This window comes from Schistocerca nitens, chromosome 1 (genome assembly GCF_023898315.1).
Source record: "Schistocerca nitens isolate TAMUIC-IGC-003100 chromosome 1, iqSchNite1.1, whole genome shotgun sequence".
Taxonomy (NCBI): Eukaryota; Metazoa; Arthropoda; class Insecta; order Orthoptera; family Acrididae; genus Schistocerca; species Schistocerca nitens.
The window spans coordinates 605,971,639-605,987,424 of NC_064614.1; positions in this window are offsets into that span (position 1 = coordinate 605,971,639).

Consider the following 15,786-nt stretch of genomic DNA (forward strand, 5'->3'; position numbering starts at 1 on the left):
ATCGCACCGGAGATGATGGATGACCATGCCCGAAGTTGTTCCGGAAAAAGTTCGAAGTAGAATGAAATTAACAGTAGCAACTTCTGTCGATACTTGAGTGTGAAAAATGCAGTCCATTAGATACATCAAAGTTACACGGCACCAAGCTTCAAATTTTAAACAATAGTATATTGTAGTCCTGTTACTGTTGCTGGGAGGCCGGCCGATGTGGCCGGGTGGTTGTAGGCGCTTCAGTCCGGAACCGCGCTGTTGCAGGTTCGAATCCTGCCTCGGGTATGAATGTGTGTGCTGTCCTTAGGTTAGTTAGGTTTAAGTAGTTCTAAGTCTAGGGGACTGATGACCTCAGATGTTAAGTCCCATAGTGCTCAGGGCCATTTGAACCATTTTTGAACTGTTGCTGGGAAACAACTTTAGACCATTATGTGGATGAGGTGAGTACCTGTCTTTCAAGGCATACTGAACAGTCCAATAAATTTCGGGGATGCAGCCTTGCAGACTTCACCTCTTCTACTAATACTTTGGACGCTTAACAAGGCAAAAAAAAACTCTGAGGATGAAATATCAGTAAAGGAAATGAAATCTGTATGGCTGCATCCCTGAAATATAACACTAGCTTTACCTAATGTTCAAATAACTTATTGGAATGCAAGCGGTAACCTCCTCAGCGGGCCGGCCAGTGGGCCGAGTGGTTCTAGGCGCTGCAGTCTGGAACCGCGCGACCGCTACGGTCACAGGTTCGAATCCTGCCTCGGGCATGGATGTGTGTGATGTCCTTAGGTTAGTTAGGTTTAAGTAGTTCTAAGTTCTAGGGGACTGATGACCTCAGATGTTAAGTCCCATAGTGCTCAGAGCCATTTGAACCATTTGAACCTCCTCAGCGGCCGCCGATCTTTCGACGGGCGAAGCCCCCACCATTTTCATGGAACAAGACATCTGTGACGAGAACGTCACCCGGCTGCATTCTCGCATTGTTATCCGAACATTGGAAATGCCACGACAAGCTAAAGTTTCATGTTGTTATCTGTAGTATTTTGGATTCTGAAAGATATATTAGGGCAATATGAGCCGGGAATGGTGTGCATATTTGTAACTGGATTTTGAATTCGTGGAACTGCAAGCTGATGGCTCAAAAGTGCTAAAGTTTTATTCTGCGAATCAGATTTTGCGACGCTCACGCAGAACGCTTTATGTGACGCCCATCGATCCGTTCGGCATTAAAGGCCGGCCTAATATACTGCTCCATTAACGAGAAGTGGCGCTGTTATCCAAGTTACACCCTCGTGATTCTTATACTGCTTAGTAATTCCAAGTTTCAGCCCTTCCGTTAGCCCACTTATCCCTTATTTATTGCTTCCCCAATTTATTACAGAAAATTTTCCAGCTGCCTTTGTCCGTTAATAAATTGCGCCGTTGCAGATAACCCACGCTGCATGCGTTCGGAATAGCTTAGTTACCGGTAACTCGTGAAAAAACGTCTTGCATAAAATCAGTACCCATTATTATTATTCAGGGAGACTAACTGTTAAATTTATTAGTGTTACGAAAAAAAACAATGCAAACGACAAAAAGGTAAATTGGTTAATTATGTGTTTTACCTCATTAACATAGGTATAAATGAAAACAGAAACGTACAAAATTCTATGTGTGATAGCATAATTTCCTAATGCTGGTGGCAGTTTAAATTGACTGGTGGTAGTCAAGTAGGTCTTGAATATTACTGTCGGCGTCTATTTACTTTCCACCTGAACTGGACTCGACAGGTTTACGCTCAATGTTTGTAGGGTAGTTTCATCATTCATTGTCTGACGGTATGCATTACAGTTACCATAACTGCTCATAGTTTCGCTACCTTCTTTGATACGGTGCGTGTTGCCAATTACCAGGGGGTCGACCGGATTATTCACTCAGTCAATTACTTACTTTGATCATGAGTTAAACAACTTAGCACAACGGATAATGCAAAAGGAGGGAACAAGCAACCAAAGAAGATAACTGAGTGGGAGCATTTGCACCACAGTCTGACATGATGAATAACGGCATGGGATTATCATTTAATTAATGGCTCAGTCAGTGAAATTTTAGGGGATAAATATGTTCAGGATTGCATTATTAAGTGGGGTCAGGTGACTGAAATTACTAGCATGAACAGTGTAACGGTAAATCTCGTTTCAGGATACAATTTATTACTAGATTTTGCCCAAATGTCTTAGGAGGACAAAATATACACTAATTATTTCATGAGCTGTGGCAGCACCTTAAGAGGTGCTGGCTGACGGCGCTTAACATCTTCACCTAGGGGGTCTCGAAATTTTCTGTGCACGGGATAGCGAGGAAAACACGTTGCTATCACGCTTATGGTGATTCTCATATGTGACTTTCATACTCCTGGCACCGAAACACTGATTAATGCCTAACGCCAGCAATAATTAAGCACACAACATGGCTACCGAGTCTGAATAGATTTGGCGGGAGCAATAAGTGCTTACACACAAGACATCATAGAGAGGTAAGTGACAGTCAAGCAGACAAAAATATACGACACACAGTACATATACACTGAAGAGCCAAAGAAAATGGTACACCTGCCTAATATCGTGTAGGACCCCCATGAGCGAGCTGAAGTGCCGCAGTACGACTTGGCATGCACTTGACTATTGTCTGAAGTAGTGTTGGAGGGAACTGACGCCATGAATCCTGCAGGGCTGTCCATAAATCCGTAAGAGTACGAGGGGGTAGAGATCTCTTCTGAACACCAAGTTGCAAGGCATCCCAGGTATGCTCAATAATGTTCATGTCTGGGGAGTTTGGTGTACAGTGGAAGTATTTATACTCCGAAGAGCCACTTTGTAGCAGTTCTGGACGTACAGGGTGCCGCATTGTCCTGCTGGAATTGCCGAAGTCCGTCGGATTGCACGATGGACATGAATGGATTCAGGTGATCAGACAGGAAGCTTAGGAACGTGTCGCCTGCCAGCGTCGTATCTAGACGTTTCAGGGATCCCATATCACTCCAACTGCACACGCCCCACACCATTACAGAGCCTTCACCAGCTTGAACAGTCCCCTACTGATATGCAGGATCCATGGATTCATGAGATTGTCTCCATTCTCGTACATGTCAATCCACTCGATACAATTTGAAACGAGACTTGTCCGACCAGGCAACATGTTTCCAGTCATCAACAGTCCAATGTCGATGTTGACTGACCCAGACTAGACGTAAAGCTTTGTATCGTACACCGTGGGCCTTCGGATCCGAAAGCCCATATCAATGGTGTTTCGTTGCAGGTTCGCACGCTGACACTTGTTGATGGCGCAGCATTGAGATCTGCAGCTATTTGTGGAAGGGATGCACTTCTGTCACGTTGAACGATTCTCTTCAGTCGTCGTTGGCCCCGTTCTTGCAGGATCTTTTTCTGGGCGCAGTGATGTCGGAGATTTGATATTTTACCGGATTCATGTTATTCACGGTACACTCGTGAAATGCTCATGGGGAAAATCCCCACTTCATCGCTACTTCGGAGATGCTGTGTCCCATCGCTCGTGCGCCGGCTATAACGGCACGTTCAAACTCACTTAAATCTTTATAACCTACCATTTTAGCATCAGTAACCGAACTAACAACTGTGCCAGACGATTGTCTTATATAGGTGTAGCCGACCGCAGCGCCGTCTTCTGCCTGTTTGCATATCTTTGTATTTGAAAATGCACGCCTTTACCAGTTTCTTTAGCGCTTCACTATAAATCAACAGTACATCCTAACAAGTGTTCACACAAACGCGCTTGAACGTGTTATGAAATTCAAAAATGATCGTTGCTCGTTAACTATGCAGCCAATAGCATGTGGGTGGTTGGAAGTTAATGGTAAAATTCTGTACTCACCAGATTGGTTCGTTACTGGATTATTACCAAAACTGCACATGCAACGAAAACAAACGCTAACCTTTGAAGCAGATGATCATTTTTCCGCGCAGTTATGCTCTCGTGAAAGCGTAGATACAATGACCAAAGCAAGATAAAACAAATAAAATCAAGTGCGAAAACACTTAAATATCTCACACTGCTCAGTCGATTGCAAGTCTAAGCAGAAACGAATCTATGAAAGTGCATATACTTAGTTATAACGGTTGCGACCACATGAATACCCGATGGGTAATGGGTGAGGCCCGTGTCACAAAGAAAACTCGTTAAACAATCTGCGAAAAAGCTGACGAAACTGAATAAACTAGAGCTCACTGTGATGTTAAGGCGTCAAACATAAAAATTTGCTGAAGGCACCAGTTCTTGAACTTCATTCCGGCAGACTGAAATTGCACAATGGGCTCGTTAGAAACGTGAAGTCCTTATCCCTAAATTTACTCGAAAAATAATAACAAAAGGTGGTCGCAACTTTCAACTACAATATAGCTAAACACGCTGAATTTACCAATCAACCTGATGTGTGCACACACAAACACACACACAGACGCACACACATAGACAGACAGGCACAAAAACACACACACACACACAGAGAGAGAGAGAGAGAGAGAGAGAGATACACAGACAGACAGACACAGAGAGACCGTCTATCCTCGAAGCCAGCTGGAAACCGAATGCTTGGTTCTACCAACCCCGAAGATTCAACCACCACAGGTGCATCATTGAACATTCACCCCAAGTATTAGGTTGACAGCAAAACCCAAGTAATGTATGTACTTCTGCAGTACAGCTGCTCTGCTCACGTAAACACATCCAAAACACTCACCCTTTACATTAATGATATCAACATATTAGGTATAAGAAAAGTATGTGTATCATTAGGTAAATAAATAAACACAGTGAACTCTTCGCCAAAGCCTCTCGGTGCTTGAACAAAATATGAAGATGATCAACGTTTTATTGATAATCAATAACACAGAGTACCTAGAGGGAATATAATGGTACGGAACATCAGTTCCCTCTCAGTCTCTCGTGTCGAATTTTCCTTGACTGTCGAAGGTATTTGGCATGATATTCTGTAGTGTGTGTGAATCGCAGTCCGTGTCTACAATGAGAAGACGAAAGCAATAAAAACATTTCGTGACACATACGGTCACTGTTATCAACTTTCACTGTTGTCTGACAAAATGTTTCGTGATATCAGCGCTTTGTAAATTATACAAAAACATGTTTAATTTGTATAGGACAAATACCAAATGTTCATCACTTTACTAGTCCACAGTATTACGAAGTATCCCTCACCGTCTTTCTCAGACAGCGCGAGCAACAACCTTCGACGTATCTTCTATCTTTGATCATTCACGCACTGAAAGACTCAAAAATCGCATACGATTAGTATAAGTGACACAAAAGACGCATACCGTAGTGGATGACAAATGCCGTCGATTTTTGCAAACATAATTCTTCTGTATGCAACCGTGTTCTGTTGACCAAGTTTAGGAGCCATTATGGACAAAATCTTTCATTTTCCTCGCCTTCCCGGATGCTTAGTTTGCCCATTTTCTTTTTCTACTACACACCTACGGCGAAAATGACTCAACTACGGACCCTAAAACTGCTCGATTCTTAGCCGACCGTCAGGTCTCTCAAGTCATATCAAGTTTCAGATGCAGTTCACGTTGACTATCAGTCTCAGTTACGTTATTTGTTAAAAATGTTTAAACAATTGTAAGTGTTTAAGTTAATAGCGCACAAGGATCGATACGAAAATATGTTACATCCATTTACAAAATACTACAAGGAAAAAGTGTCTTCACTGTCCTGTACTGAACATAACTTCATCTTGGGGAAACCTAAAAATCTTTTACGGACAATCGTTCTGTCCCTACATCAATATTGAGCAAACTACCATGAAGTGGATGGCAGAGGACACGGACCAGACACTGAGCTTTTTTCCTGTTCCATGGAATACGGAGGGCAGGAAGAATGACTGTTTCATTGCCTTTGTGCGCACTGTAATTAACCTAATCTTGTCTTCGAGATCCCTACGAGAACGATAAATAGGGGGGGGGGGGGGGCGGGTGAGGTGTAGTATATTCCTAGATTCACCAGTTAAAGCTGGTTCTTGAAACTGTGTAAGTAGGCTTTCTATGGATAGTTTGCGTCTATCTTCAGGCATATTCCTGTTCAGTTTCTTCAGCATTTCTGTGAACTCCCCGACGTGTCAGACAAACAAGTGACGATTCGTGCAGCCCTTCTCTGTATAAGTTCCACAACCTCAGTTACTCCTATTTCTAACGACTTCCACACACTTGAGAAATATTCTAGGATGTATCAGACGAGTGATTTGTAAACAATCTGCTTTGCAGACAGAATGTACTTCGCTAGTACCCTGCCAATAAAGCAACGAGCTGCTTTGCCGACAACTGAGTCTTTGTGGCCGTTCCATATCATATCTCTGAACACCCATGTATGTGTATGAGTTAGCCGGTTCTAATTGTCACTCGTTGATACTGTAGTCATATGATACTACATATTATCGTTTGGTGAAGTGCACAATTTTACACATTTGAGCATTTAAAGCAAACTGCCCATCTTTGCAACATTTTGAAATACTATAAAGATCCGATTGAATTTTTGTTTAGATATAGATAATTGCGTCATCTGCGGAGAGGCCGAGATTACTATTAACATTGTCTATAAGGTCATTAATACACAACATGAACAGCAAGGGATTCAACTCACTTCTCTGGGGACACCCAAAGTCACTTCAACATCTGTTGATGACTCTCCATCCATGATAAGATGATGTATTCTTCTCACCAAGAGCGCCTCAATACCTCATACGATCGTACTCTTGATAATTAGCGTAAATGCAGGACTGAGTCAAATGGTTTTCGGACGATGGCATTGAGAATGTCATATCAGAAAAGTGTGAGTTGCGTATTTTTGGGTATTTGTGGTAAGGTCTTGTGAGACCAAACTGCTGAGGTCATCGGTCCTTAAGCTTACACACTACTTAATCTAACTTAAACTAACTTACGCTAAGGACAACACACACACCCATGCCCGAGGGAGGACTCGAATCTCCGACGAGGGTAGCCGCCCGAACCGTGACAAGACGCTTGAGACCGCGCAGCTACCCAGCGCGGCGAGAGTTGCGTCATCCATAAATTACATCACACGTTAAGCGGTGGGGAGGGGTCAACAAAGTGCGATACCATGTGACAAGGAGGTGGCATGGTGGGGGGGGGGGGGGGGGAATGGGACGACTCACAACCTTCGTGGCGTTAAATTTAAGGTATTATAACTCTAAAATTCAGTTCTAACGGAGAACTTTAAAATATTACCAACTCTATCAATGAATTAAGTAAGATTTAAATTTGTTTGTGTCACGTTTTGGCACATGGCGGTCGCGCGTGTTCACGCTCGCTCTGCCTGTGGTATCCCGCATCGGCCGCCTTTGACATTGGCAGAAAGGCCAAGACCATTTTTGAGGCTTTGATAAAAACCGCCGCTTCCACGATTTCATCTACGTTTAATTGTTTATATCATTCAGTCGACACTCGACTTTCGATGAGTGGTGGATGTGTTATTCTTAGCTCAATTATTTTGTGGTTTTCGGTTTATCTTGCAAATTTAAAACGAGTAAACAATCGATTTAGGTATTCTTTATCGCAAACTATAAGAAATACACTGTGCAACTTAAGCTGCCAAAAATAAACAAAATATACGATACGAACTAAACCCCTTATGGCGAAATTTGAAAGCTATTGACAGTGTTGAAGGTAAAGCGGATTCGAAAATCAAAGAATTGCAAATAAAACTGACAAAAAAGAAACATACTTAGAGATTTTTTTTTCCAAAAGTTCCTTGTCGCCAAAAACATCAATACAACGAGAGCCCGAGGGCGTAAAGATAAGTTTTAGTTCTATATTACTTTAATACATGGTTTTCCCCACTGAAAGTACAGGGTATAACGCGTACAAGTGCAGATATTTCTGTTGGTGATTGAGGACGGTGTACTGAAAAACATTACTTCAGTATGTACGTCACTTCCTGTTGTGACTTGGCCAGACAGCCAAGCCACTGGGAGGTAGCCGAAAGGCACGCGTTTAAGCTCACGCAGGCTGGCGTGAGGTCTGGAACAGGTAAAGTAATTATACTATCAAGAAAAGTACGTAGCTGCTGGAATACTTAAATTTAATCCATAATTGGTGAACATCGCTCTGACGGTACATGCATCACAAGATAAATAGCAAATGATAATGGCGCCTTGCTAGGTCGTGGCAAATGACGTAGCTGAAGGCTATGCTAACTATCGTCTCGGCTAATGAGAGCGTATTTTGTCAGTGAACTATCGCTAGCAAAGTCGGCTGTACAACTGGGGCGAGTGCTAGGCCGTCTCTCTAGACCTGCCGTGTGGCGGCGCTCGGTCTGCAATCACTGATAGTGGCGACACGCGGGTCCGACGTATACTAACGGACCGCAGCCGATTTAAAGGCTACCACCTAGCAAGTGTGGTGTCTGGTGGTGACACCACACTTCCAAACTAATAATTATAGCTATTACAAGTTGTGGGTTTTAGGTTGATTCGTACCTCCAAGTACACATGGCAGGAGCAAGCCATTAATGCTTATTTTTCCCAGGGCAGTAAGTTAAATGTTGAAGTGTACGTTTGGAGGCAAAATTGTCAGACTATACTATCAGGCGTAGCCCCTTAGTGGTGCAGTTAGGCCATGAGGAAAACATCAGGTCGTAAAGTTTCTGACGTATTTGTGTGAAGACTGTTCGACACCGAGAAAACACAACCATAACACTTAGGTGTGTAGGTATAAGGTATAACATATAAAAAAATCCTCACTTATCCCCGTTACACCGTGTACACACATCAAAAAAAGTTTTGCATAACCACGGTTCCCAACACTCCTGAAGATGACGTTGACTGTGGATATTGTATCATAGACACAGTCCCTTTGACTGTTCAGAGATGTCACTAAACCTGCACAAAGATGTAAACAACCACGCATGAGCAGCGCCTATTAGACGGACGGAGTCCAACAGCCGATCAGTTCGTCATTACACCAGGAAGGAGGTACATGGCTCGTGTTGTCTGTAGTTAACCATGCCTAGACGGTCAATACCGCGGTTCGATCGCGTCCGCATTCTTACTTTGTGCCAGGAAGGGCTCTCAACAAGGGAAATGTTCAGGCGTCTCGGAGTGAACCAAAGCGATGTTGTTCGTACATGGAGGAGATACCGAGAGACAGGAACTGTCCGTGACATGTCTCACTCAGGCCGCCCAAAGGCTACTACTGCAGTGGATGACCGCTACCTACGGATTACGGCTCTGATTAACCCTGACAGCAACACCACCAAGTTGAATAATGCTTTTCGTGCAGCCACAGGACGTCATGTTATGACTCAAACGTGCGCAATAGGCTGCATGATGCGCAACTTCACTCCCGACGTCCATGGCGAGGTTCATCTTTGCTACCATGATACCATACAGCGCGGTACAGATGGCCCAACAACATTGGGGTGGCATTATGTGGGGCCGACGTACGCCGCTGGTGTTCACCAAAGGCGCCGTAACGGCTGTACGATACGTTAATGCCATTCTCCGACCAATAGTGTAACCATATTGGCAGCATATTGGCGAGGCAGTCGTCTTCGTGGGCGACAATTTGCGCTCCCATCGTGCACATCTTGTGAATGACTTCTTTCAGGATAACGACATCGCTCGACTAGAGTGGCCAGCATGTTCTCCAGACATGAACCCTATCGAACATGCCTGGGATAGATTGAAAATGGCTGTTTATAGACGACTTGACCCATCAACCACTCTACGCCGAATCGCCGTTGAGGAGCGGGATAATCTGGACCAAAAGTGCCGTGATGAACTTCTGGATAGTATGCCACGACGAATACAGACGTGCATGAAAGCAAAATGACATGCTACTGGGTATTAGAGGTACCGGTGTGTGCCACGCGAGATTAGCCGAGCGGTCTGGGGCGCTGCAGTCGTGGACTTTGCGGCTGGTTCCGGCGGAGGTTCGAGTCCTCCCTCGGTCATGGGTGTGTGTGTTTGTCCTTAGGATAATTTAGGTTAAGTAGTGTGTAAGCTTAGGGACTGATGACCTTAGAAGTTATGTCCCATAAGATTTCACACACATTTGAAGATTTTTTTTTTTTTTTTTTTTTTTTTGAGGTACCGGTGTATACAGAAATCTGGACCACCCCTCTGAAGGTCTCGCTGTATGATTGTACAAAATATAATGTGTAGTTTTAACGAGCAATAAAAAGGGCGAAATGAAGTTTATGTTTATCTCTATTCCAATTTTCTGTACAGGTTCCGGAACACTCGGAACTGAGGAAATGCAAAACGTTTTTGATGTGTGTGTATCTAGTGTTCCATGGCAAATTGAGGAAAAGAACAACTCAGGCAGTTATGTTCAGTGGTTGTTAGCAACTTATTATAAATCAAAGTCTGCAACCGCATATTTCTGTCTTTCTGTTTGGGATAATCTCGATAGGTACAGGGTCGAATACAATGCGGTTTTCACTATAATGTAACTGTATTCTTCAGGATGCTTTAGTATACATATTGTGTGAAATGCCCATATTCAACATTTTGCATGTTTACTTTCAATTGCGGGAAGAAGCCAAACAGGACTTATCAGAAGACACTAACGATACTAATATGCAATCAAGTGGAAGCTACTACAAACGGTACCTAAATTAACGCCTACTCAGAAGACTTCTAGGAATAAAATTGTAGGACTAGTATCTCAGCTCAACAACTGTTAGCACGCAATGTTCGCACGCCGACAAAGGAAGCACTAAAACAAATACCAGCATTAGGGAAAGACATTCAACAGGAAAATGATATAGTGAAGGTAACCATCAGTGCACCGAGACGACGAAAAAGTAGTGATTCTAAAAAACAAAACAAAAATCAAGAAATTTGTAAAATTAATTCTGATTTGGCAGCAGTTTCTGAAACTCGAAATACGTTGGTCGGCCTAGGGTAGAACAAAATCATCCGGTTTGCTTGAAGTTATGAAGCAAGTTGCAGTTTTTGGTGGCGCAGCTGATCGATGTCGTATTGCAATTATAAAGTGCTGCAAAACACTGGACGACTTACAAGGCGAATTATGTAAACAAGACTGTACTGTCAGTCGATCAGGCTTATGGCTCCCTCCCAGACGATTCAATTTGACGGAAAAAAACACGCAGTACCTGTCCCTGTTAAACATGTGCAAACCAGGGTCTATGCGGCATGTACAGCACAAATACGGCAAATTCTGTACAGAAACGATAACAAACCTTCAATCTTTAGGTTCAGATTTGAGCCCCGTTCAGGTGTTCTTTTCATTAATGGATGACAAAGCACGTGTGGCGTTAGATATACCAGCACCAAATGCTCAGTCACCAACATTAATGCAACTGATTACCGTGTAAAATTACCGGATCGTGGTGGCTGAAAAACATGAACTAATTCCCTCTGTTTATGCACGTATTGTAATAAAGAAATATGATAAAGGGAAATCTAAATCTGTGACACACTCAGGGACCACATTGTAGCGTTTCGCAATACAAAACATTCTTCCTCTAATGCAGACATTAAAACCACAGACGTACCGCGGAATCACCTGCTTTCTAGAAGGTAATGGGAACTCGAGAAGGTTTTCTAAAACCCGTGCTTATTTTTACTTGCGAAGATGATCCCGACGAAAATCAACGATTCGAGTGAGTTATAGTTTCATCTGTACAACAATTTATAGATTTGGACTTGGATGCTATTTACATAGCCGCAAATAATCCAGGAGAAAGCGCATTTAACTGAGTGGACCGACGAATTTCTGTTCACATCTTGATTCCAGTAATCGACCTACTGACTTGCTGCTAGAAAAATGGAAGTTTGAGAGTGCAGACATCATGTTGTCTAATATTTGGAGCATACTGGTCATTGACGATCTTCCTGTGGTTGCTGAATACATTGTTCCAACAGATGCCAGAACGAATATCCTACAAGTCACGACAATGAAAAATGATGCTGCTTGGTATGCAAAGCATGTACGTGAATCACAATATTTTTCACAAATCGTGAAATTCGAGGTTGTCGCGTGTTGTTGCGTCCGACGATCTACCTGTGACAGTTCGTACGAGACGGGTTTCTACCACCACCCCTTTTTATTAAACAGACTTCAGACGGTTATGTACCCGAAAGGAATGATGACTCCGAAGGTAAATTTGCTCTGCTGTTACTACAGCTACCTTCGGATATTCAAGCGTCATCACATTTGAAAAAAATTGTTCAGATGGCTCTGATCACTATGGGACTTAACATCTGAGGTCATCAGTCCCATAGAACTTAGAACTACTTAAACCTATCTAACTTAAGGACATCACACACATCCAAGCCCGAGGCAGAATTCGAACCTGCGGCCGTAGCAGTCGCGCGGTTCTGGACTGAAGCGCCTAGAACCGCTCGGTCACAGCGGCCGGCTCACATTTGAATGAAGTTCCGTACGATGGCTACTTCCCAGTGTCGAGACATCTGAGGCATCGCAGGCATCTGTGGTCCATATTTTTTATCATACAGAGGCACTAACTAACACATGCTGTCGCATAAGAGCCAACAAGAGGTTTTGGCCATCACGAAGAGTCACCCTCAAAGAATTGCAGCTGGACGTTCTAAGGAAGTTTTTTGTTTCATAAGCGATGACCTTGCTATACCGTTGGACGCGGAAGACGTGGACACATCGAATGGTCCTAACATTATCCAAATCAAGAACAAAGTGACTGCCGTGTCAGATATAAATAGTAGGTTCAGAAACCATGGTCACAAGACGATTAAATTTTGTATCGTTCATTTGATTTGTCATATTTTGTAACTTTTTTAAATGTTTGATTTATTGTTGATTTTCTGACAAAATATTTTATATTGATGTAGATAAATAATTATGGCAGTAATATTTAAATTTAATAATTTTTAATGTAAAGTTTCAAAATAGGTGTCATCACACCAAGGAAAGGAGGGCTCACACAAATGTACCGTGTAAAATTACCGCACCGTGGTGGCTGAAAAACATAAACTAATCCCCCCTGTTTATGCAGGTATTGTAATAAAGAAAGGTGATAACGGGAAGGATGAGAGAGGAAGGGGGTAAAGTTCCAAAAATTATTAAATTCGTGTGACGTAATTCATGCAGATGACCACACACTATAGTAAGGCGGTTTGCAGAGTATTGTTGTAGATATAGATCACATGAAGCATGGGTAACAGACGTTCGCGAGGGAGTTACAGGCAGAAATGACAACGACCTTGACACACAGCAAGACAAAACCCCTACACATGGAGCGATAAGGTGGTTGATTGGAGGCCTGTGGCGCGCAGAAGATGCATGTCAGCTATGTTATTGGGAATCATAACTTTTGACTTGCTTTAATCACAAAGGATCTTAGATCGCCAAATCTTATTGGCTCCTGCAAGACAGTATATCGTCCGCAGGCATCTTCCCACCGCACAAGTGGAACGTGCGACGAAGCACTTTCCTCCAATTACCGCGCCGTTGAGAGAGGAAACTTGAGGACCCACAAGGCGTCGCCGCGACCAGCAACATGAGCAATGCAAATGTTGTTTAGCGCGGGGACTCGGCGCGGTGCTCATTAAAATAATGGCGGCTCGCCAGCGGAATCCGACCCCTCGAGTCGAGTGGTCTGCCGCTTTCATTTTCTACTCCGAGGCACACAACCCTCCCGCAGTGGCCAACACACAGCATCAACTGGGCTCGGACGCCTCTGTCAACAAGCACGACTTGCCAAACTCAGATCTCAGAAGGGTATAAACAATGAATTTTAGGAAAAATAGTTTATATATCTCAGTCTAAAATCGCGCTTTTATTTTGCCAAATGACTACCGGTTTCTCTTCCTAGTACCATCATCAGTCCCTCCTGCTATCAAAAATATCGTATCGTTAGTTAAAATATTCTTTAGGACAACATTTAAAAAAATTTTCGCATATGATAGTTAACGAGTGCTGTAAAGTATAACGTTAAAACATAGACAGCCCGTTCTCCCTGGAGTTCACCACTCACAATTGCTTACACAAGTACGTGTTTAGTTAAACTATGAGGGTAAGTCAATTATTATCCGCAAAATATTGATAAAATTTTATTGTAATCAAATAGGAAACTTTCAAGAACATCAATTTTCGACATAGTCTCCTTGCGTTTCAACGCACTTGGTCCATCGTTGTACAAGCTTCCTGATGCCCTCATAAAAGAAGGTCCTCGGTTGAACTGCGAGCCAGGAATGCACCTCTTCTTTCACTGCTTTGTCCGAGGCAAATCGACGGCCTGTCTGAGTGGATCAGACAAGTGACAGAAGGGGCAAGATCGGGACTATATGGAGGATGATCCAGTACTTCAAATTTGAGTTTCTGGAGCGTTTCAGCAGTATGGGTAGCAGTATGCGGACGGACATTGTCGTGCAACAACACACCTTTTGGGCAATCCTCGGCGTTTGCTTCGAACTGCACGCTTTATCCTGGCAGTAAGCATCTCACTGTAACGTACACTGTTTATTGTTGTGCCGCTTGCCCCATAATGTTCCAGTACTGGACTTTGTGCGTACCAAAAAACCGTAAGCATCAGTTTTCCTGCGGACGGTTGGGTCTTGAACTTTTTCTTGCATAGCGAATTTGCATGTCACTGAAATTTCATCCTGTGGTTCGAAAACAGAAGAAAACAGAGAGACCTGTAACAATAAAATGGAGGAGAGTGCAGTGGTGAAAAAGCTTCAAAATGAAATCATTGTCACATCGAGCATGCAAACTAAGAGCAAGAAAAACTACTTAGATGATTGCCCAAACTGGAACTCGACTAAGAATTCATAGACATTAATTCGCCACTTTTCCCAAATGGGTCCTCAAGCAAATTCAAATCTGCTACCTACAACTTGAAGGGAACGTGCGGTTTCGATTCTTTGATGACCTTATTCATGCAAGCAATATCACTCAGTGATGATTTCAAAAGTACCATTCAAATGGTGAGCCATCCATTTTTGGATCTGGCTTTGGATGTTTTGGACAAAAAAATTATAAACTCCCAGCATTTTAAGCAGAGATTTGATATTTCACATGTGATACCGTTCCTAAAAAAAGGAGTAATCTCTCGAAAAATATTGTCTCTGAATGCAGAGTCAATGTTGGGGAATTATACGAGACAACATTAAAAGATATCCCGATTTGCAACAAAAAGATACCGTGTCTGACGTGCCTAAATTCACGCTATGTAAAATACATTATATTTCCGTTAATACATATGTGCTTTTCACACTTGGTTATAATTTCATGCAAGAGGCTGTAGATGCAACAAATGGAGGTCTAAAGACTAACATAAAATGCAAGAAATTCGGATGCTACTTGATGATGGATACTAGTATAACAACTTGTCCACTAACTGAAGATCAGTTTCCTCCGAATCAAAGGAAGAAATGTGTGTTGCAAACGATCACGAGAGAAATCGTAGTCAACAATCAAGAGTACACTCTCGTTGGTGCCATTCATTACAATAGCTCCGTCAAACACTACATATGTCTTCGATGGAACCTACTGGAAGCGGTACGATGACCTGTATAAAGATGTACAGAGAGTTTCAAAAGAAACGATAATTCCTCCACACCTGTTCATGTATGTCAAGACAGGAAAATTTTCAAATGGCAGCTACAAGACCGACGACACGAAACAAGTAGTTCCTACATAGGAAAATTGCTTTATAAGGTAAGCAATTGCGAAAAGTTGATATCTAAATGTTACGAATACAGCTCTTATGTTAATTCTTAGTATCTTTGTTTCT